A 24,072-nucleotide genomic window follows, 5' to 3' on the forward strand; every position below is an offset into this window, starting at 1 on the left:
CATTATCATTGCCACAATTTGGATCACTTCATTCATTAGATTTTTTTTTTTTCCTCCTTGCTCTCTTATCAAGGTCATGATGTGTGTTAACAAGAGATCTTTCAATGCTGCATGCACCACCCTTGATTTTTGCAGGGATAGCAGGCCAAATTCTGTCCCTGCAAATTCAAAAGCATCCCTTTTTAGTAGAACGGTTGGATTTTTGAAGGGATGTTACAGTGAGCTCCTGGACACCCTTTTGTCCCTCCTTTCCTAGGGCCTCTGTGGCTCTGATCATGATAACCCCTGAATCCTCCCTCCTGCCCTAATGGGGTTGGTGGGGAGCCAGGAGTGCCCACCCTGTCCAAAACCTATATAGACCCCTGAAACTTCCTGATCTTTCTCTCTTTTGCCCCGCTCTCCATGGACACCACAGAATAAAGAGAGCTGTTCCAACACCCTGGGGTAAGGAGCCTCTTCTGTATACCTTTTCCTCCCATGCTATTTCCTCCCCTCACAGCCCCGCATCTCTGAGCTAGTCGGATTCATTCGGGGGGCTGCGTGGAGGGGGGGAAAACCAATAGAAATAACAGTTGGCGCCCAACGTGTGCTGCTCTGAGCCCACGAAGAAGCTGGACCCCCTATTTCGGTGGGAGTCAGAAGCTTTTGGGACAGTCAACTGCCCTGGTACTCTAGCTGCCTTTAAAAGCTTTGAGTCACGGGGCACAGTCGGGGACCTCTGCCTGCGTACCCCAGGGAGACCCGACTGGAGAGGGAACCCCCAGAGAGGGTTTCACAGACGAATCCCGCAGTCACAGGCTTGGTAAATTCTCCGATCGCGGCACCCGGGACCACGCCTGGCGGGGAGAGGTTACCATAAGGGACTGCAGGGGGCTGCTTGCGGGAGGGGGAGCCAGGAACCTACTGCGAGTAAGCGGGAACCGGTGGGCTGCGCATACCCACGTTCCACGGGGAACAGGCACGGGAGGAGCGGGCTGAAGGCGCCCCGACAGCTGCGGGAGGACCGCCCCTCCCCCTGTGCCCCCCAGCTCGGATTTTCCACGGAGGGAAATTCGAATCATTCGTGCTGTGTTATTAGCTCTGGTGGAGACTAGACCAGTGAAACAATTTAAAATCATGGGTACTAACATTTCACTGGAGCAGAAGAGTATACTAACACATCTTAGCAATAACTTAAACCATGTATCATTCCCTAATAAGCTCCTCCTGCGTTTTGTGTGCTGGCTACAGACAGAAATACCAAATTTTACTGTGCAAGACCTGAATTCGCTTGCTTTTTGGAATCAAATTGGACAGATATTAACTTTAAAAGTCGAAAATGGTGAACATAAAGTTTCTCGATTTATTCCGATATTTTTACAAGCACGGAAAAATATTTTAGAAGCAGAAAAAATCATGCAAACGCAGAAACACAGTTCTAACACTCCCTTTTCCCCTTCCTACCCACCTCCTCAATACCCCAGCCCTGAAAACCCCTCACCCACCCCTTATCTCCCTATAACACCTTGTTTTTCGGAGAGATACAGCCCGGAGTGTGTCTTAAAGACCAGCACGGCATCTGCGGGGCACACGCGGCCAGATCATGGCGGCGGCCATGTGGTTTCACTGGCGCTGGCCGCTCCAACCCCCACTCCCCCTCCCACTCGCATTCGTTTGCTTCCCCCGCCCTCCGCCACCCCCTCCGCCCCCACCCCCTCCTCCCTCCCCTCCTCCGACGCCTGCTTATCTCCCATAGCAACTCCTTATCAGTGCCAGCCCCCGGGTTGCCCCGGGAACAGGGGCGGGGCCGGCCCCTGCACTCCTCCGAGCCCCAGCGCCGAGGACGGCAGGGCGGAGGCGGGGCACGGCAGCCCGGCAGCTCAGAGCCGGGGCGGGGACCGAGTCTGCACCGCGGAGCAGACAGCCCGAGAGGAGGGGGACGAGCTGCCCCTCACCGACGTGGGGGGAGCGCGTGACGAACACAAGCCTGCCCTTATCGAGGAATCTATACCATCTATAACTCCAGTGGTTTATTTAGGGAGAAGAAATGGTACAAGGACATACCAACCTCTCCCATACAGGGACAAAACAGAAATCTGTAAGGTTCAGAGAGAATTTGGGAGATCGAGTGAGATTTTTAAGGGTCTGATGAGGGCAACATTCAATTCAAATGAAATGGTGCCAAAAGATATAACTGATTTGTTTAAATGTTTACTAACATCCTCTGAATATGAGATATGGGAAAGTAAGTGGAAATTGGCTTTGGAAACAGTTTTGCAAGAAATACAGCGTACACCCAGTGATGCCACCGACATGGATGGCCAGCCCCTTACAATACACCATTTGTGTGGGACCGGAGACATACAATGTCCAGAAAAAAAAACCAGACTGTTATCTAGATCGGTTTTGGAAAAAAATTGTACTGCTGCAGAAAAGACACTGTATCAATTGCCAGGCACTGAGGTTGAATACAGTTATATTAATATCAAACAGTTTCCTTCTGACAGTTTTTTGCAGTTTGTGGATCGCTTGAGAAGCCAAGTTGAAAAACAGGTGCAACACACCAGTGTGCAAACAGAGTTGATTAAAGAAATGGCCCAGAGGAATGCCAACGAGACCTGTCGTAGGATTCTTCTCAGCCTTCCTCTTGATCCAGCACCTACTCTTGGCCAGATGATCGAGGCCTGCGCTAAGAAAGCAGAGCTGCTTGATACTCCTGTCAGTCATAGAGCACCAGCAGACTTACAGCCTGTTGCCACTGCTACATCAAACCCCAGGAAGCCACCCAGATCATCACAACAGCTGCAGCAAATCATCTGCCTGCGTTGCAAGAAACCAGGACACTTTGCCAGGAACTGTCCTCAGAACCAGAACCAGAGACAGATCAACAAACAAAAAAACTAGATGCACAGCGCGTGCCCACTGCTACGCGCAAAGATATAAATATAGTGGGACACAAATGTGACAATACCTCTCTCTTAACAAATAAGGGGGAGGGTGGATACTATGATGGGGGGAGAGAGAAAAATAAAAATGTGAAACTTATTGCTAACAAGGTTTGGCAGCCACTAGGCCGACCCCGCTTAGTGACTGCCAAAGGATTTCATTTCAGAAACACTGATTGGAAAGTCATTGTTGTGGACCTATCAAAAAACCCTCAGGACCTGCAGGCGTACGATATGGAACTGGACAGTGAGTATTTTGTTATTGGGGACACAGCATACACACCTCCTGAGATTGAAATAGTTCCCAGTACTACTAAGGGAAAAATATCCAGCCTTATGCTGTTGGCACGTTGCTTGCACCCTCCATTCTATCTAGAAAAGGGGCAACTTCTGGCACAAGCCATTCCCATCCCAGTAGAAATCACAGTAGAAGGAAAATCTCCAGAAGTCTACTGGGCGGAAGTAGTAGGAGAGGACAAACCCTCCATGGCATGCAACCTAGCACATGGGTCAGAATACCTTCATGTGGAAGGTGTTCTGGACACAGGTGCAGACATTACGGTGATACCCAAAACCATGTGGCCATCACACTGGGAATTGCAACCTGTGGCAGGCAAACTTCAGGGTATAGGAGGAACTACATTGGCAAAAATTTCTAAAAATGTAGTGCAAATTGAGGGACCTGACGGGAAATCAGCAAGTGTTCGCCCGTTTGTGGCAGACTATAAGGCTCCTCTGTGGGGGAGAGACACCATGTCCCAGTGGGGAGTCCAATTAATCATTCCTAAGACACCCCAGGATTTTCGGGAGTAGCCACTGTGGAGCGCCATGCCCACAAGTTAAAGCGGTTGGATAACACCCCAAAGTGGGTAGCACAGTGGCCTTTGAGTAGAGAAAAACTCGAGGCGCTTGAAAAACTTGTGGAGGAGCAGGTAGCTCAAGGACACCTGCAAGAAACAGACAGCCCTTGGAATTTCCCAGTCTTTGTAATAAGGAAGCCTGGGAAGGACAAATGGAGATTGCTCCATGATCTCAGAGAGATAAACAAGATTGTGGGGGACATGGGACCTCTCCAACCGGGGATGCCGAGTCCAGCTATGCTTCCCCAGGACTGGAAATTGGCTGTGTTAGATATAAAGGACTGCTTCTTCCAAATTCCATTGCACCCTGAAGATGCCCCGAGGTTTGCATTCTCTGTTCCCACGGTCAATAGAGAAGCACCGATGAAACGCTACCACTGGAAAGTTTTGCCCCAGGGTCTAAAATCCAGCCCTTTCATATGCCAACAGTATGTAGCAGCACTGCTGTCTCCAGTACGTGCAGAGAGAAAGGATGCCATCATCCTACACTATATGGATGACGTGCTTGTGTGTGCTCCCAATGACTCTATACTCCAATATACACTTGACCTAGTGGTTAAAGTTTTAACCTCTGCTGGATTCAAATTGCAGGAAGACAAAGTTCAAAGAATGCCACCTTGGAGATACCTGGGCCTGGAAATCTCTGCAAGGACTATTGTCCCACAGAAATTGGAGATAAATTGCAACCCCAGAACACTAGCAGACCTCCACTCGCTGTGTGGGTCTTTAATTTGGGTAAGGCCCTGGCTAGGCCTCACAAACGAGGACCTGGAACCTCTTTTCAATTTATTGAAGGGGGAGAGGGAGCTGACCTCCCCCAGGGAACTGACTCCAGAGGCAAAGACAGCAATCGAAAAGGTACAGAAGGCCTTGTCAGAAAGGCAGGCACACAGGTGTGACCCAAATCTGCCTTTCCAGCTCATTGTTCTAGGAAAGCTCCCACACCTGCTGTTGCCTTTATAAAGGACAAGCAGGGACCTGGTTCAGATGGCAGCACGGCAGCCTGGTCTCGGCCGGGCTGCTCGGGCTAATCAACAGACGCATACACCAATATGGCAGACGGTTGAAAAGCGTTTATTATCCTATCTCGTGGGTTTAAATAGTTTTGGGGGTTTTTGCTACGTCAGAGGGGGGTTGGGGGTCTCAGGGGTTAGTTGGGTAGTGGAAATTTACCAGGGCAGGTGTGGCTACATTCTTCTGAGGTTTCTGGAGTTAATAGATAAGTGGGGAAGAGAGAGGGGGAGGGGTCTATCTTTCCGTCACATCCCGTGATCTTCCGCTTCGCCTGTCCCTTACCTACCACATCTCCCCCCTCCTTATCACATACAAAATGAGGTAGTCGTAGGTATAGGCACTGGAGTGAGGTACAAACTTGCAACTTGTTAAGGAAAGGGTGGTTTAGTAGATCTGGGTAGATTTTTCAAGGCAGGTGCTGAAGGCTTTAGCTACTGACTGTGTTTGCAGTTTTTTGGTTTATAGCATCTGTTGGTGGCCTATGAACAGAATGTTTGCTCTTTCCAGACGGGCCTGAACAAATGAGACTAGTTTGTTCAGCAGGCATGGTCCTATGGTAATAGCCAAAAGCAGTATTGCCAGTGGACCTACCAAGGCGGAAATTAAAGTGGTGAGCCAAGGTGATTGATTGAACCAGGATTCAAACCAGCTCTGCTGGGTCTCCCTGTCTCTCTTTCTCTGAGCCAGTCTGTCTCGGAGTTCTGCCATGGAGTCTTTAACGACTCCCGTATGATCTGCATAAAAGCAGCATTCCTCCTTCAAAGCTGCACACAATCCCCCCTGCTGCATAAATAAAAGGTCCAGTCCCCGCCTCTTTTGTAAAACTACTTCCGAAAGCGAAGAGACTGACTTCTCTAGATAGGAGATGGATTTCTCGATCCTCTGCAGGTCCTCGTCAATGGTCATTTGCAGCTGGGAGAGTCCGTGCTGTTGGGTTGCGATGGCTGAGACACCTGTGGCTGTGCCAGCTGCTCCCAGGCCGAGCAGCATCGCGATAGTTATACCTGTGATGATGTCCCTTTTGTGGAGTCTGTTAGGTTCTTCGAGAAGATGGTATATCTCTTCGTCTGAGTGGTACAAGACCCTGGGGACAATCAGAACTTGAACACAGAAATCAGTAGAGTCATTGAATTTGTCAAGGAACACACAAGGACTCACTCCGGACGTTTGGCAGACCCACATCCCAGACGCAGATGGGATCACCCACTTGTTAGTTTTTCTGTTAGGTTTGACAACTTTAGTGCAGAAGTTGCCTTTCTGCTTTGCTAAGGTTGCATTCCCAAAACATCTGCCCTGTCCTGTGATTTGACTCAGGGTGATTCCTCTGCGGGGAGTGTCCCATCTGCACTGGTGGGGGGCACTGGCTGTGGAGTAACTGAAGGGGGTGTCTAAAGCAATGCCTTCATAAAAAGGGGGTTTGATATCATAGCAAAGCCAACAGGAGTTAGTTAGGTTCGGTTTGGTTTCGTTTAGGGTTAGGAAGGTAGCTTCTAGCATACGAAAGATTGGGTTTGGGTCTGACTCAGCCGTGTGGCCTATCTGGAGGGTATCTGTAAGGCTGGTCGGGGTGTCAGTGGCTTTTGGGGTCAGGGTTTTGGGGTGGGTTGTGTTTTTCCCTCTCAGCACATTCTTGATAATTTTGTTGGGTCCCACTGGTCGAGGTGTTGGCGGCTGGAGCCTGATAATTCTCACATTCACCCACCTCCTCGGTCCTCTGAGGACCACTGTCCATGTTCTACCCGTGGCCCAGCTAGGGTGATCTGGCTGTAGGACAGTCATGTTATAACTTACGCATCCCCGTTGTCTAGGCTGTGCAGTGTGGTCTCCGCAGCCAAAGGGTGCCCAGGTGAACTGTAAGAATTTGTCGGGCTCCTGCGGTTGCCACCCGTCTGCCCATGGTCTGGCATCTGTAACAATGGTTTCGCAGCCCCAATACCCACAATGTCCCCACCCCGGGTAGTCACAGTACCTTTTCCCTGGGTTGGACGCTGGGCACCAGTAAGATATGTACATGAGTATGATGTGTGGGCTTGAGGGCCGTATTTTCGGTTGCCCTGGAAACAGATCGGCTATGTGGAATACGAAGGATGGAGCGTTTGCGGTGGTGACCTCTTTGAACACCTTGTCACTTGAAAGATGTTGCATGACACATCTGAACGGCTGGTGAGGGTAGTGGCCTGGGTCGGCTTGCCCCCCGGCCACAAACCCCATCAGCAGGATTGCACAGAGACACTGTACATGTCTGGGTCTCACCGCCGTGGGACGCTCAGGTTCTGTCTGGTGGCTTGGTGGTCCGTTATCTCTCTCTGGAGCAGGGGTGTGTGTGTCGCGGGGACGGTCCACGAGCGTGTCCTGCGAACGAAAACTCACAGTTTTCCGTTAGTTTCATTCCGAAGGTCAGGTTTGATCGACCTGAGTGGACACCACCTGATCTTGTCCTCCTTTTTAACTGCCGCGTACCCCCGTCCCGTAAGCACCAGTCTCCAGCCCCGTTCCCACTCGCCTAGCTCGTTTTTGACCATGACCTGTGGGCCCTCCTCTAGGGTCTGGGTGGCCCAGTGTTTTCGAATGGGACTGTTTGCTTCATCTCCCCTAGGGAATTGGTTCAGTGCTAATAGCGCGGTTGCTAGCATGCGTGTCTGGTCTCCTGAGGGGATGGAATTGGCAAAGCCCTCTGCCTTTGCCAACACTTCTAACTTGGCTTTTAGGGTCTGATTTGCTCACTCGACAATGGCCTGTCCGGTGCTGTTATATGGGATTCCCTGCGCTAAGGTGATACCCCACACCGAGGTGAATTCCCGCACTGATTTGGATATAAAATTGGAAACATTGTCAGTTTTAATTTGCTTGGGGATACCAAGCCATGCCATAACTGTCAGCCAGTGCTGGATCGTGGCCTTGGAGTTGGGTTTGAGGTGCTGTGTCGCTATGATCACTCCGCTGTAGGTGTCCACTGTCACTGCAAGCCATGCTCGGGGCTTTAGCAGTTCGCAGAGGGTGAAGTCTGACTGCCAGATTTCTGACGCCTTGAGGCCCCTCGGGTTGACTCCACCGGTCCATAGGGGTGACTTCTGGCAGTGAGGGCAGGTGGCCACTACGTGTCTCGCGTCTGCTGTCGAGATCCCGCATCTCTTCGCCAGTGCTTTGGCCCCTATGTGGAGTGACTCGTGCAGCTGACGAGCTTCCTGTAGTGTCCACACTCCCTTCGCTGCGGCATCTGCTTTGTCATTTCCAGTCTGGAAGAAGCCCTTGACTGGGTTATGGCTGTTGACGTGGATGACGGACACGGTGCCCTGGCGTGAGGAGAGTGCCTCTTCGAGCATGGAGGCCGTCGTGGATGTTGACACACCTGGTCTTGACATGGCTAGGCAGAGCTTTGCCACGAATATAGAGTCTGTCACGATGTTGAGGTGTTCGTCCTGGAAAAGTCCGCACGCCAAGACCACTGCTGCTGCTTCCAGCTGTTGCACTGACAGCGTGGGGTCACACGTTTTGACGCAATGCCATGTTTCTCCTGCCTGCCACACTGCTGCTGCGGTAGAAGTCATGGAGGAGGCGTCTGTAAGGACCGTTGGTCCTGGTTGCGGTCGGTCCATGACCTTCGGTGGCACATCTATGTCGACAATGGTCAGTAGCTGGGTCCAGGGTGGTTTGGTGGCGTAGGAAATTTCTCCTCCGAAGCCAGTGAGAGCGAGGGCCAGGTGCTCCGATATTGCAGTTGACTCCGTGGTCGGTCGCTTTTGGAAGGGGAGGTGGATCCTTGCCGGCTCGGTTCCCAGGTGTCTCAGGGCGAGTCTCCTGCCTTTCGTGGTGAGGTTAGCAATGCACTCAACTCCTGGGGAGAATGCGTGAGTTGGTCTTCCGAGGACCACCCACTGGATCAGCTGGGATTTTTCGGAAGGTCCTTGGGCAAGTGCTCCCACTCCTCCCTTCTGCGTGAAGTGGACGTATAAGTCCACTGGTACGCTCGGGTTCCACCTGGCAAGCAGGCTAGTGGACATCTGACGTTCGATGAAGTCGAGGGATTTCGTTGCTTGGGGCGTCAGCTCCTTGGGGTCCCATGGGTGTTTTCCTTTCAGGAGGTCATACAGGGGGTCCATGACCTCTGGGGGAACTAGGATGATGTTGCGGAGCCACTGCAGAGATCCCACGAGTCGCTGCATGTCGTGGAGGGTCTTGATGTCTCGGCGGACTTTTATCTTGGGTGGGGTCGCGTAGGAGTTTGTGATCCCCACTCCCAGGAAGGTCACGCACGGTCCTCTCTTGATCTTCGTGTTTGCGATCTCGAAACCGTTGGCCTGGAGGGTTTCCGTGATCGTGGACACTAGGCGATCCACTTGGCTTGCCGATGGTGCGGCGACGAGGATGTCGTCCATGTACTGAATGATGGTCGCAGCAGGGTGGGAGTGTCGGACTGGCATCAGTGCCCTGTCCACGGCGATCTGGCATATGGTCGGGCTGTCCACAAGGCCTTGAGGTAGCACCTTCCATTGGAAGCGGAGGTTAGGTCGCTCGCTATTCGGGAACACGATGGAGAAGGCGAACCGTTCTTTGTCCTCAGCATGCAGGGGTATTGAAAAGAAACAGTCTTTGATGTCCAGCACTGCGCACGGCTGCCCTTTGGGGATGGCTGAGTTTGCGGGCAGTAGTGTCTGAACTGGACCCATGGGCTGAATTGTCTTGTTCACTTCCCTCAGGTCGTGGACGAGGCGGTAGCCTTCTCCTGATCTCTTGGGGATTACAAACACAGGGGTGTTCCACGGGCTGGTGGAGGGTTCGATGTGGCCCTTTTGTAGCTCGCGGTCGACCAGTTCCAGCAAGGCTGTCATTCGAGGCTTTGACAGGGGCCACTGCTCAACCCATATGGGGTCTGGTGATTTCCAAGTCAGTTTGATTGGTAGCAGTGGGTGTACAGCAGTGGCCCTCATAATAAATTTGTAATCCTGACTCCTAGCATGGCGAGGACATCCCTTCCTATCAGGGGTGGGGAGTTTTGCAAGATATAGGGGTGGATTGCTACTGTTTGTTCTGGTCCTTTCTTTGTATGGAGCGTTATAGCTACCAATTGGGTGCTTTTCCAAGCTCGGGACAACCCTCCCACCCCGTTCACTGGGGGGACTTCCTTGTACTGCCAGTGTCGGGGCCATAGGGCTTGGGTAGGATTGTGCAGTCTGCTCCTGTGTCTGCCCAAAACTGAAGCCCTATTACATGGGGGTCCCGACTGTCATAGAGGCGGCATGTCCCCCAAATTTTCGGGGGTTCCTTCCCTATTTTTAGGGCCAGGGCCACCCAGGGGTTGTCCCGACCTGAGCTGCCCCCTGTTGACCCTGTGGCACAGGTGCTGCTTGCGGTGGCGGTGGGTACAAAGGCGCCGCAGGCTGTGCCGTGATAGTCGCTGGCAGGGGTATGAAGTTGGCTGCTTCCTGTGGGAGAATGGGGTACGAGGGCTCCCCGCTCCATTGGGGGTTGGCATGGATGGGCCGCCTCATATTCGCAGCGGGAGGAGGCTGGGTGCGGCCCGCGGGCCCCCTCCCCTTTCCGTTTCCCTGGAGCCGGGACCTGCATTCCCTAGCAAGGTGTCCCTCCCGCAGCCCCAGCAGGATCCCCGCAGGCGTGTTTGGGGCGGAGGCGCTGCGGCAGGTCGCCGTGCCGGCTGTGGGCAGCTCACCGCGATGTGACCCGCCTCACCGCACTTGAAACACGCCATGGCATTGGTCAGGGTGTGGACAGCTGCCTTAATGGGCGTCAGGTGTTCCTCCCTAACTACGTGTCTGATCATGTCAGCCAGGCTAGCTCCGGCTGGCAGGGAGCGTAAAATATCCTTGGTAATGGAGTTGCACTGCTGGCGCAGGCAGTCGGCCACCACGGGGCCCCTTGCCTCTGCCGGCAGGGTGGAGGAGTCTATCGCTGCCTGCAGGCGATCTACGAACTGCGTGAAGCTTTCGCTCTCTGCCTGCCTCACGGTGGACCACGGTGCCGACTTGGCCACGACTCGGGAGGCGGCGCGAATCGCCTCTCTAGCAGCCCGAGTGGTCGCTCTGACCTCCTCAGCCTGCATCTGTGCAGCTTGCTGCTGTGGCGTGATCATATCATCATGCTTTCCTATCAGTCTGGATAAGCTCGATCTGTGCAGGGGCTGCCGCGCGCCAGACGCTTGGGCTAGCTGCTTTCTACAATTATCCTCCCATTCCTGCCTAAACACGATCATTCCCGCCCCGTCCAGTATCATACGCCCTATCCGTTCGATATCAAAGGGAAGCAAGTCATCGTTGCTAAAAAGACCATCGATTAACGTAGTGACTATAGCCGAGTTGATCCCCTTTTCTGCAATGGCTTTGACAATTGACTGTATATCCTTTGGGTTTATCGGGGTATATACCCTTTGTTGGTTCCCTTCCGGACCGGTAAGCCTTACCGGGAAAGCTTGTATGGCGGCCGCTGGGGACCATTCAGCACAAGCTATCTTTATTTTCCCCCAGTCAGTAAACTGGGCTGATTCGTATTGTAGTTGTTTTTCGGCGCGGCTTAGAGCTTTACTCGGCTTTGTTTCAAGCTGTGCCGGTTTCGTTTCCTCCGTCTCGGAGCCATCGCTAGCCTCCGTCAGCTCCCCTGAGCTGGTAGAGCTGTCGCTGGTCTCCGAGCCGGAAGACGAGTGCCAGTGCACTTCCGGGGCTCTGCGCCGTTTTGTTCGGCCCCGAGATTGCTCCTCCCCGTAGGGGTGGCGCCGCTCCCGCCCCCCCGGCTCGCCGCGCCCCTCGCAGGATGTGGTTTCTCCCTTATATGGTGGCAGCTTCAGACGGGGCCGCTGGTTGGTTCCGCGCTCTGTGCCGCTCTCCGCCCCCTTCTCCCGCGCGCGCGCATACCCGAGGTCGCGCGCTTCCCGGGTGTTCGCGCCGGGACCGCCCACGCCCCGCCCCTCTCTGCCGCTCCCGGCGCCATGTTCAAATGGGTAGGGGGGCGGCATGGCGGCCCCGACCTCCCAAGCCGCGGTTTCGGAGGCTCGGGCTTCTTTTAGCAGCCCTTGCCAGAAGCGCTCCGCGTGCTTTTGCGTCTCAGACAGCGGATCGCGGGCGGGCGGCGGCGGCGGCTCGGAGGAATTTGCGGTCTCTCGGGGGGTTTGAGCGGTGGGGGGTTTTTAGGGATTTTCGGCGGCGGGGGTGTCGCGGGGGGTTTCTGCGGGGGGGGGTGGGCTCTGATCTGGGGGAGCGGGTGTCGCGCTGAGCCCCCCCGGGTCCCAGCTGCCGAGCGAATCGCTCTCAGGGGCAGTCTGCGTCCCAGCCCCCACACCGAGTTTAGGAGTAACTAATAAACACGTGCGCGCCGCGCTCCATGTCTCCTGCTCTTCTATCGCTTTGCGTAGGGCTTTCTCTACTTTGCCCCACGCTTTAAGATTTTTGCCGCTGCCTGAGGATTTTGTGTCCTCGGCTAGCGCAGCAGTGCATTTGTCCCATATTTCCGGATGTAATACATCCACAGGGCGCTCGATTGCCCCTAGCTCAAGCAATCTCGCTATGGCAAGATGAAAATCCTTGAGCTTACACCCAATACCCCACTGCGAATAAATAGCACTTACGATCCTGGCGATTGCGTCCATAACGCTCGCGGATCCCGGGGACGTCTCCCCTTGCGCCTAGATACGGTCCGACCGTTCCGGCCGCTGCTTCTGTCCAGGTGTATCCCGTCCACCGGGGGGTTTTTCCTTTTTTTTTCTGCTTTTTTCCCGGGGTTTCGGCACCAGTATGTTGCCTTTATAAAGGACAAGCAGGGACGGAAAGCGGGACTCTTCTGTTGCCGCGGCGATGGCAGCGCGCATGCGCGGGACAGTAGAGCAAAACCCACAAGTCAGGGCGGGGATCTCTCGCATCTCGAACGCACGGGCACGGGCGCAGTCGGTGTCGGGGGCGGCGGTGGCCGCCAGCCAGCCGTCCGCAAACTGCGCAGTTGCCGCGGGGGGAGATCCAAGAGGCGCAGGGCCGGGTGGCACGTGGCGCGGGGCTGCGGCAGCGCGGAACGCGGCGAGCGCGTGCTGATGACGTCAGCAGAGCGCCGAATCACGCTGGGCTCCGGCAGCGGCTCGGGGACCAAGCGGGCCGACCCAAAGTGAGACCAGGGCAGCGCCAGGCCTAACAGAGAGAATGGGGGGGGGACGTTCCCGAAGTGCGGCCGCGCGGAGCCGGTGCAGGCGGGCGCGGTCGTGGCGGGGGTTCCTTCCCTTGTTCACATGGCGACACAGACAGAGAGGGTGAATCCAGGCTGCGCATGCGTTTGCGAGAATTAAAGCGAACGCCAGTGGCTGAGAATGTGGTGCTAAGTTTAGAGAGGAAGATTGCAAGCACGGGTTCGGCACAGCCGACAGCGGGTGCGAGCAGGGAGGGCGAGCAAGAGAGAGGCGCAGCCATCCTAACGCAGGCAGAAGCGGGGTTTAACTGCACCAGAAGTGCTCCCCAGTGCTCTCATGCCGGTGCAGATGGGGGCTGAGCAGAGCCAGTTGCAGAGACTTCTTTAATCACCTCTTCTCCACAGCAGGTGCGAGCGACGCACCGCCCATTTCCTTTCATCAGCAGCGGCAAACAACAAAATCACAACAGCCACAGCAAACAACTTTTTACAAGCAGCAAATATCCTGAAGCAATGCTGAGGGATGAGACTCCAACTTTCACCCCAAAATGAAATTCAATCAGTCAGTTGCTTTTTGAAACCAGTCAACACAAGGCCTTTTTCAAATCTCCCCAATGTTTCTAAACACTAACCCCATATTTTTCAGTTAGGTCACAAAATTGATCAAGCAGACACGCCCAGCCAGTGTGATAATAAGTAATGATTGTAGAACACAATGTAAAAAAGAAATATCATAATGAAAATTAAAATAGAGAATTACATAGCATAAAATGTTAGTAATTTATTATATTAAAGTTTAAGGTAATTGCATTTTAATGTTCTATTAATGATAGAATTAATTTTTTTATAGTTAATTTGAATTTAAGTTAAGTATTGTTTAATTAGAATATATCACTTTAGGTTTACTTTAGGTTTGGGCCCTAAAGAAATTAAGTTTATAAAAGTTTAATTAATAATAGATTTATATATTATTAATTTAATACATATGGATTTCGTAAAGTTAATATAATTTAAGGATTCTTTACTAAGATTGTTATATATTGAGTTTAAGTACTGTTTAATTCAAAAATTATTTTAAGTTTTTTAAAAGTCAAGTTTATTTAGCTAGAAAAGTTTAGTTATTTTTCTTTAAAGATGAGAAAGTTTTAACTAAAACAGTTCACAAAGTAATAATGAACATTAATTTAAAGAGAAGACACAATTTATTAGATCCTTAGTTTTGTTTTAGTATTTTCTGTTTTATTATAAGTTTATCAGTATATAAGAGTTGTAAAAAAATTTTTTTTAAATTTTCTAAAATTAATTTCATTGTTTAATAATCAGTTTTATAGTCTGTTATTTCTTTGTATAATGATACAAAGAGTGTTTGTTTTCAAATCCATTATTTTTAACTATTTAAGTATTCTATAAACGTTATTGTTAAGAAATTTTATCATGTTATCAAGTAAAGATTTGTGCTTTATTTTTTCATAGTAAATTTTCATATGTTTTATTGTTGTTTATGTAATCTTATCCAAGTTACATGCCGTTCTAAAGTCTCATTTCAGATTTTAATTATATTGTGCATTTTTCTAGGTGAACTTCCTGATTTGTTTTTATATCTCTTGTGAGTGGAATCATTGCATTTCTATTTTTTATCATTCTCAAAGGTTTTTCAAAAGATCTCAAAGAAAAGTGCCTAAAGCATTCTAACAGCCTTTTATCATTGTTAATCTTACAATTTCTCTAATTGACATCCTTTTCCTTCAAAAGAGTTTCAAAAAAAATGAATCTTTGTGTCATCTAATCAATTTATCAGTTTAAACTTCAAATATTTATTTTATAAAAAAATGTTATAATAAGTTATTATATTTTAAGTATCATATATATATTATTAGTATAAGTTTTACTTTATATAATATATTAAGAAACATCTCTCCAGTTTAAAGTTTAAGTCCTAGCCAAGCCCTAATTTTAACTTAAACAAATGGGTTTGCCAACAAAATTCAAAAGTTTCTGCGCAAAAATAAATAATATGCAAGTCATTTTAACCCACCAATTTAATTCTACAAATGTTACAGCTAACACAACTTTAAGATGAAACTTGCTAGCCTTGCCCAAGAAAAGATGCCAAATGTTTTCACTGAAAACAAATATTTCAACTGTTTACGGACTCTAAACTGCTAACACAATAATTCTAATAATCATACTTTATTCAATTTTATATATGCTATTTAAAATGTCTTTCTTTTAAATTTTCTTGAATTGTTATGGATTTTGATAAGTTTTATGCATTTTAATCATTAAAGTATTTTGTCTTATTCCATATTATGTTTTATATTTCAACTTTCTTGTTTCAAAAGAAAAGAAAAAAGAAAAAAAGAAAAAAAAAAAGAAAAAGAATGAAGAAGTGCCTAAAATAAAACTAAAATAAAGTTAAAAATTTTATATATTTTAATCTCTTAAAATAATTATTTTGCAGACTTAATTTTACTAATCATTAAAAAAAATATAGAGAGTGCTAAACACTAAACAAATAAAATTTAAAAAAAATCATTCAAATTAGTAACTTTAAACAAAAATTTTATTAATATTTTCACAAAAGTTGAAAATAAAGTTTTTTAATTTACAAACCCTCAAAAACAATTCCTACAAATTTAAAAATAAAAGCCCAAATCATTATTATAACAAAAACCAAATTGCTGACAATGTCAGACAAAGATTTCTTTATTATTCATTTACATTTAAAAAAAATATTTTAAATAAACAATCCAAAGTCACAAAATTTTTCAACCACATTATTAGAGCATTCAAAAGTTTACACAGTTCGTTTTCCAACACACAAAATGTTAAATGTAAAAGTAAGTTTCAAAAAAAAACCAAAAATAAGCCAAAAAAACAATTTAAAAAAATAACAATATTCACTAATAGTTTAAAAAAACTCACAAATCAATAGTCACATAAAAAAATCAAAAAACAAAAAAATAAGAATCAAATATCAAAATAATACAAAGTTTACCACAAGTTGCAAAATTAATAACAATAGTCAAAATTTTTCAATTATTTCAAGAACCCTCAATCTAGTCACTAATTCAACCTATTTTACAAATATAATCAAACAATTTTAAAAATCACTTTTAAAACATACAAAGAATAAATTTTTGTATTCATATCTATTATACATAAAAATAATCCAAAAAAACCAAAAAAACGTTAATAAACACATCAAAGTACATTCTTCACTTCTAAAATTTTTAATAAAAAAAATACTCATATAAATAAACTCACAATACCCATCTTACAAACACTGCCAAACATTTTTAAACAAACAAAATTAAAGCATGCATTTTTTCACAAAAATGCACAAGCTGTAATTAAAAACTTTCACCTTTCTAAAAGCCAAACAAAAAAAATGCTTACCAAAGTGCCAATTTTTACAATCTCCTATATTTACAAGAGTAGTTAATATAAGAAGTTTATAAAAGCCTTCAACTATAGCAAACTAATGCCAAAAAATATGTATCCTTTAAAAAACTCAAAAACATTTATATCTCAATTAACACATTTTCAAAAGCAATTTTTGCATCATTATATACAAAAAACCCCACAAAACATACCTACAAACATTTTTTCTAAGCATTTACATCATTAAAAGTACAACAAAAAATAAAAACAAATAATAATCCAATTTACACAAGCAAAGTGCTTAACAAATTTCTAAAAAAACAAAAAGTCAAACATATTTTCAATATTCTTCATTCTCCCTCAAGTCAAGCAAGCAATAAAAAAACACATCACACCCCAAAATCCACTTAAATAAACAGAAAAGGGGGGAGGCAAGGTTGAACAAATGTGTTGAATTTTTGCAGGGTTGAAAAAATGTGTTGAATTTTTTAAATGGTTTTTTCTCAGAGCCCACTCTGCTAATTGTCAGATATTTTACAAACAGCCCACAGGAAAAACTAAGGGACAATCCTTTTGTTTTGATCAGAAACCCAGAGTCAGGACAGATTGAAGGTCCATTTACATTAATAACTTGGGGCGAGGGTTTCGCTTGTGTTTCTATAAGACGAGGAATGAAGTAAATGCCAGCAAGGCACATCAAACCTTATCCGGTGCAGACGCCAGTGGACGTGGACCCAAGAAGCAAAGAGGTAAGCACGCCGAAGGAGGCAGACAACGACGCTGCAGACGTCTCGTCGGACAACGATTGATCACCCAGAGACTTGGGGTTTTTTCTGAGAAATCAAGTATTGTTTGGGTGTTGCTGCATTGCGGAGTTTCTCACAGAGGGTGGGGACATAGACATGGGATTCAGACAGATAGTGTTCATGTGCTTCATTCTTTCACCTGTTGCCTTGGGCAATAGGACAGACTTTCCCATGAGGCAACCAGGAGAAAGACTGTGTAGGAGACTTTAGCAAAAGCAGCGGGTCTGGACAGCATTTGCCTGACCCATTCGAAACCAGAGAAACCATTTTCAACATGCTTGGTAGGTGTGCCAGTGGAGGAATGGTCAGTCCCAGGGGACATCCTTCCAAGGGTTCTGAAGTTTTTTTCAGATCCTGTGGAGGGATGGCATGTTTAGACACAGTTCCTTCCTGTGGCTCACTTTGAACCCCTGGATTTGGACATTTTGGGTCAACAAAAATTAAATTCTGTACCAAATTCAATCCATTGGGAGTGACAGAGACAGATAATCACATGATAAATGTCACTCCAAACCAGCTCTTTCATAGAAATGTATCATCCTGATGTAATTACACCAAAATGAGGAGCAAACTATCCCTTCAAAAATCCAACCGTTCTACTAAAAGGGATGCTTTTGAATTTGCAGGGACAGAATTTGGCCTACTATCCCTGCAAAAATCAAGGGTGGTCCATGCAGCATTGAAAGATCTCTTGTTAACACACAGCATGACCTTGATAAGAGAGCAAGGAGGAAAAAAATCTAATGAATGAAGTGATCCAAATTGTGGCAATGATAATGTTAATACCAAATAAAAGGCTCAGAAAAACTGAGTAGTTCTGCTTTCACAGCAGAGGGCATCAAAAGGAGCCTTGGTGCAGTTAGATCAAAAGAGGTTGTGGGCAGAGTAAAGATGCCCATGTCATTTCTTTTGCATCAAATGATTTGTTAGCTAGCAGAGAGAAATGAGAACAAAGCAGCAACTGAACATCTATTGTGAACACAGCAATTGAACATCTATCGTAAACACATGGACACAAGAGTGATAAATTTGAAGAGGTATCAGAGGACCAAACACACCTGGAGAAAAATTAAATCATAGGTAGATGGTGTGTTCAATTTATCTTACTTTTCACAGTTGTAAAAAAGAAATTTTGAAAATAGTTGAATGTAATTATAAGGTATTGTAATTCTTCTGATGCTTGTGCTGTCCTTGCCTCAGTGCATGAGGCAGACCATGGACAAAGTTGTCAAAGAAGTGTTCTTAGTTCAAAAAGGAAAGGGAAATGTGGGAATCCAGGGCTTCCCTCTGGCTGCCCTGGCAGGTCTGGGACCCTGGCAGGGGGTCAGGAACCCCCCTGGACAGAGCCCCGAGAGACACAGTCTGTGATCTCTGTCCATGGAGAGGAGTTTTCAATCTTACAGGATGAATTACAAGCTTTGAGTGTTTGATAAGAGTAATAATTAAGTGTGACATGGGTGCAAGAGTAAAACTTTAGGTCTCTAGATTAGGGGTTCAGAGGGGACAAGATAGAGGAATTGGGTGTGTCTTGTCCTTCTCCTCCTTCTTCATGCCCTCCATGTTTCACTGTATTGTTGGAATTTTTCTATTGGTTTAGGCTGGGAACACACTGTTCAACGTAGATGATAGATATTAGCACATTATTGCAAATATAGTACACGTAGTTTCTAGTATATAATGTTTGTACCATCCCACTGAGGGGCAGAGCCCCGCACACTGCCCTGCAGGACAGACCTTCAGAAGGGCAGAAGAACATGTTATAAATAAGCAAGAATAAACAACCTTAAAAACAGCACAGACGAATTATAGCTTCTTCTTTGGAACGGGGCAGAAGGACAGAGACTATCTACAATCTAGGAATCACCAATACCCACAGATTCCAACACCGCTCTTGCCCAGAAACATGGATATGCTGAACACTCCTAAAACACTGCTCTTTCCTAGGCGAGCTTCAAACTGCTGTCAGACGTCTGTGCTCTCTGTTTTCCGGTGCCCAGCTCGTTGCAGTAAAGTGCACAGCCCACCCTGGCATTCAGTGCACAGTGAAGGCAATTGCAAAAAAACAGCAGCTGCTCACTCCCAAACACAAGGCGCTGTCTATGTCCTTGCTTCCCGACAAACTCAGTGCAGCCCTTCTTTTCTGCAGCTGCCATCGAGTGTTCTGCATCTTTGAAGCTCAGGGCACGAACAAGAATTCTCCAAGATGTCTGCATCAGGACGAAGTCAAAACCCGGGAAAGTCGTCCTGGAACACCTGCCATAAGCATGCCACCGGTGAATTGAATGGGCAGGCAGCTGCAGCCACCGTCTTCTAGCAGTCCCAAGGCTGCGCACACAAGCCGGCTTCGTTCTACGCCTCTCAGAAGCCAACCGCTCTCCCCGGCTCCCGGAGGCGAACAAGTGGCTACTACGTTTACCGCTGGCGTGAACCGCAGTTATAGGCTGCAAAGCACGGCTTTGGCAGAAAGACGCCGGGAACCGGCGCTTCCCTCCGTAAAGATGCGGAGAGCTGTAGTCCGCGTCTCTGGTGGACTGCGTCATAACAAAAAGCTTTTCCAGCATGTCTCGCAGGGAGAAAGCTTTCCATCACAGTGCACGTATCCCACTCTTTCCCAGAAACATGGATTTGCTGAACACTCCAAAAACACTGCTCTTTCCTAAGCGAGCTTCAAACTGCTGTCAGACGTCTGTGTTCTCTGTTTTCCTCTGCCCAGCTCCTTGCAGTAGAGTGCACAGCCCACCCTGGCATTTGGTGCACAGTGAAGGCAATTGCAAAAAATCCGCGGATGCTCACTCCCAAACACAAGGCGCTGTCTATGTCCTTGCTTCCCGACAAACTCAGTGCAGCCCTTCTTTTCTGCAGCTGCCATCGAGTGTTCTGCATCTTTGAAGCTCAGGGCACGAACAAGAATTCTCCAAGATGTCTGCATCAGGAAAATTTCAAAACCCAGGAATTTCATCCTGGAACACCTGCCATAAGCATGCCAGCGGTGAATTGAAAGGGCAGGCAGCTGCAGCCACTGTCGTCTAGCAGTCCCAAGGCTGCGCACACAAGCCGGCTTCGTTCTTCGCCTCTCAGAAGCCAACCGCTCTCCCCGGCTCCCGGAGGCGAAGAAGCGGCTACTATGTGCACCGCTGGCGTGAACCGCAGTTGTAGTCTGCAAAGCGCGGCTTCGGCGGAAAGACGCCGGGAACCAGCGCTTCCCTCCGGATAGCTGCGGAGAGCCATAGTCCGCGTCTCCAGTGGACTGCGTCATAGCGAAAAGCTTTTCCAGCGTGTCTCGCAGGGAAAAAGCTTTCCAGCACTGTGAACGTATCCCGCTCTTGTCCAGAAACATGAATTTGCTGATCACTCCAAAAACACTGCTCTTTCCTAGGCGAGCTTCAAACTGCTGTCAGACGTCTGTGTTCTCTGCTTTCCCGTGCCCAGCTCGTTGCAGTAGAGTGCACAGCCCACCCTGGCATTCGGTGCACAGTGAAGGCAATTGCAAAAAAACCAGCAGCTGCTCACTCCTGTTATAAATGAAAATTTGTCCAGCCAAATTAATATGAAAAATAAAATATTTATTTTACAATCAAATTTTATCTAGCCAGCCACAAGGAAAGAACAGTGCCGAGCCCGGGGTCGGCCCTGGGTGTGCAACAAAGAGGTCAGCCTCAGCAGCGGTTTTCCTCTATGCCCACACACCTCCATCCTTGCACAAGCAGTTTTTATAGGGAAAATTCTGCCTGAGGCCAAGATTTCAGCAATCAGTCTCTTCTTCTATTCAGAGTCTACATGTTAATAAGATTTTCTTTTTTGGTGATGAGGGAGAACAAATCACTGTCTGGAGTTTGTTGAATCCTTTGATGAAATTTACTGGAACACCGTATTCACATGTATCTGCCTCAGGATTTCCACGATATCCATCTCGGGTCGTTTACGCGAACGATCAGCACCTGGGGTTTCTGTATCTCCCCAGACATGGCCCATCTCCTGGCGAGCTCTACCTTCTTATTTGTAAATCAGTTTTCAATCTACACCCAGTCTCACCTGCGCCTGAGAGGGGGGGAATCCTAATACAAACATGTATACTCTAACAAATATTCAATATCACATATATCATATTAGAAATGGCGCAAATTATATCTACTACACATAACAATCCCCCACCTTTTATATTAACCTATTAATTTGCGCCCTACTTTTTTTTTTTATTTGATATAAAACTGCAGAGTTTATATATTTTCTAATTCTTTATATTTTAGTCTTCATTTGGGATTCTGTGGTAAGATTTGTGGGTTTGTGTCTTTCTTTTATTTGTTTCAACTACTCATTTATCTAGCACCCACCCAGTGTGTTTTCCCTATTATACACATAGCAAATTTTTTTGGGTTATAACACGGTGAATTAGCTTGAAAATAAGTTACAAAACAGACTTTTGCTTTTCCTAACCCATGTAGTATTAATATATTTGTTATAAACTATATCTATTTGTGCTCTTTTGATGCGGTTTATGAGCTGACTGTCCGTTTTCAAGGTATGTTTTTGATTTTCTTTTGAATTTGTACACCCTCTGTTGAGTGTTTGTGTCAAGACAACGTTTATTAGGCTTACCCCTGCTGCAGTTCTATGAGGTAAGAGGCGATTTCTTCTGGGTATTTGTCCCTGAGTTCCCCCTTCTCAGGATTGGGCGGTTTCTGAGGCACAAGGTTAGGCTCAGGCTCGCCGGGACTACTTCCACTGCTGGGATCCCTCTGCCGTTCCCAGCGCCCACTGGGGTACATCCAGCGGCGCGGTGAGGCATCTTCTTGGCAGCAGGAATCTTTGTTTGTGGTTTCATACCAAGGCTGAGCCGCATACCCTGTTTAAAGATGCCTCACTGGTGTAGTTTACTAGTGTCTGCACTGCAGGGTATGTTGTTCAATCTATGACACTCAACAATAATAATTTTAGCTTTTGTTTGTAATTTCCCCTCAATCCCTTTTGATATGAGAAAAAGAAAAAAACCCCTAAAACTTAGATTATTGAATCTAATTAGAACAATATTAGCCTTGTGGCTATTACTAGAAAACGGCTAGTCAGGTTTTCTTCCTGCTCAGAGCACTTCCCACACAACCCACTTGATTTAAGTCAGTAACGAACATTTTAAACTTTATGACAGTATTTGCAAGAGAAATGTATGAGAGAATAATAGTTACACTTCTGGCAAAGAACGTTTGATAGAGATGCTCTCCGTTTTTTACTTGGCCGGGCAGGATTATCTTCAAATTCCTGGGGGGGAGTGATTTTCCACTCTGGTGCCCGGTCCTGGAGATCGACTTCTTGACGCGTGTGTCTGCTTCTTTTCTGCAGTTTGTATAGCAGTATTTGTAGTTAAAAGGATAATATAGGGTCCCTCTTAATGAGGCGTGAATGTTGACTCTTTTTATGTTTTTACCAGTATTTTGTCTTCAGGATGTATTTTACTTATTGCTGTATATAATAAAAAGTCTAAGGGGGGGTTGGGGTGCTGTGTTGCATGATCACCCCCTTGAGATCCTTATTTAATGTTATCGGGTATGGTTGTATCTGTCTATTCTTTACTCCCAGGTGCCCTACAGGCATATTATGGGTATAAGGTATCTCATGTAACATTTCAGAAGGTGGAAATCCCATTTCAGAATGAGGCATAGTTCTTATGTTTAATAAGGCTAATGGGATGTATTTTATTTATGACATTTGTTTTTAACACCAATTTGACTAATTGGACTCCTAGCATTTGATTAATTCTTTTGAGTGGCCCAGAACTCGGAGGGTGCTATGGGGTGTGGTATTTTTATCTAAGTTACGCACCCTTGTACTTCTTGTTTAGCCAATTTACATATATTTTGCAGCTGAAGAATTTCAGGAACTGCTCTGCCAGAGCTCGGGCCCCCCAGTTTGTCTGTTGGTGTAAAATTTTTTTTAAATCTTCCTAGTGTATTCCTTTGACAATAATTCCCTCCCATCTGGTAACTTCCACTTACCTCCTTTTAACTGTCTCCCGATCTTTCGATAAGCCTCTATCTCTGTTCCAGAGGGCTGGGGGGGAATTCTTGAGCGTCTCCTTTTTTAATCTCTGGGGCACTTACCTTTAGCAAAGCAGCGCTTTTTGCCTCTTTGTCTGCTAAATTGTTCCCCCGAGTCCTGAATTGCATCCCGGTTTGGTGTCTTTTGACATGGACTATAGCAATAGCTTCTGGCCTTCTAATGGCTTTTAGGATTTGTTTAATTATTTCTTCATGAATCAATCCTTTTTCTCGTGTGTTTAGCAGACCTCTTTCTTCTCAGATTTTCTCAAAGGTGTGCACCCCCCCCAAATGCATATTTGGAATCAGTGAAAATTGTCCCCTTTTTCCCTTCAAGACCCAGCAAAGCTCTGTATACTGCATACAGTTCACAGACCTGAGCTGACTACCCTGCATTCAGGGGCCTAGATTTTATCACCCCTCCCGTCCTCCCATCTATGACTGCATATCCCGATATCACCCTGGCAGACCCATCCACAAACCATTTTTTCCCTTCCTCGAGTTCTTCTTCTTCTAAATCAGGTCGTATTTTGGTCTGTAATTCTACCATTTCAGCACAGTCATGGGGAGGATGCCCTTGGACTGCCCCAAACAGAAACTGGGCAGGATTTTGTGCTGGGGTAGTTTTTAGCTCCAGGTCCTGGGAATGGATTAAAATAGCTTCATATTTCAGGAGCCTGGCATCTGTCAGCCACTTGTCAGCTTTCTGCTGCAAGATGCTTCTCACATTGTGAGCGGAGTAAATGGTTAATGAAGCCCCGAATGTTACCTTTTTGGCTTCTTCTACTAATATTGCTACTAATTGCCTGTAAGCAGGTGGGCCATCCCCTGCTGACAGGGTCCAGGAGTTTGGACAAATATCCAACTGGGGTTTTTTTTTTGGTTTTTTTTTTTTTGGCCCCTGCCCAGTCCTGGGTAAGAACTCCGTGGGCAGTGT

General features: G+C 47.0%; 1 pseudogene; it reads left to right on the top strand.

The window, feature by feature from the left end:
• The window catches only part of LOC115494581 (dynein axonemal heavy chain 5-like), a 91,292-nt pseudogene extending 78,390 nt beyond the window's left edge, over positions 1 to 12,902 (top strand).
• The last annotated feature ends 11,170 nt before the right edge of the window (positions 12,903 to 24,072 follow it).

Source organism: Taeniopygia guttata, chromosome W (genome assembly GCF_048771995.1).
Source record: "Taeniopygia guttata chromosome W, bTaeGut7.mat, whole genome shotgun sequence".
Lineage (NCBI taxonomy): Eukaryota > Metazoa > Chordata > Aves > Passeriformes > Estrildidae > Taeniopygia > Taeniopygia guttata.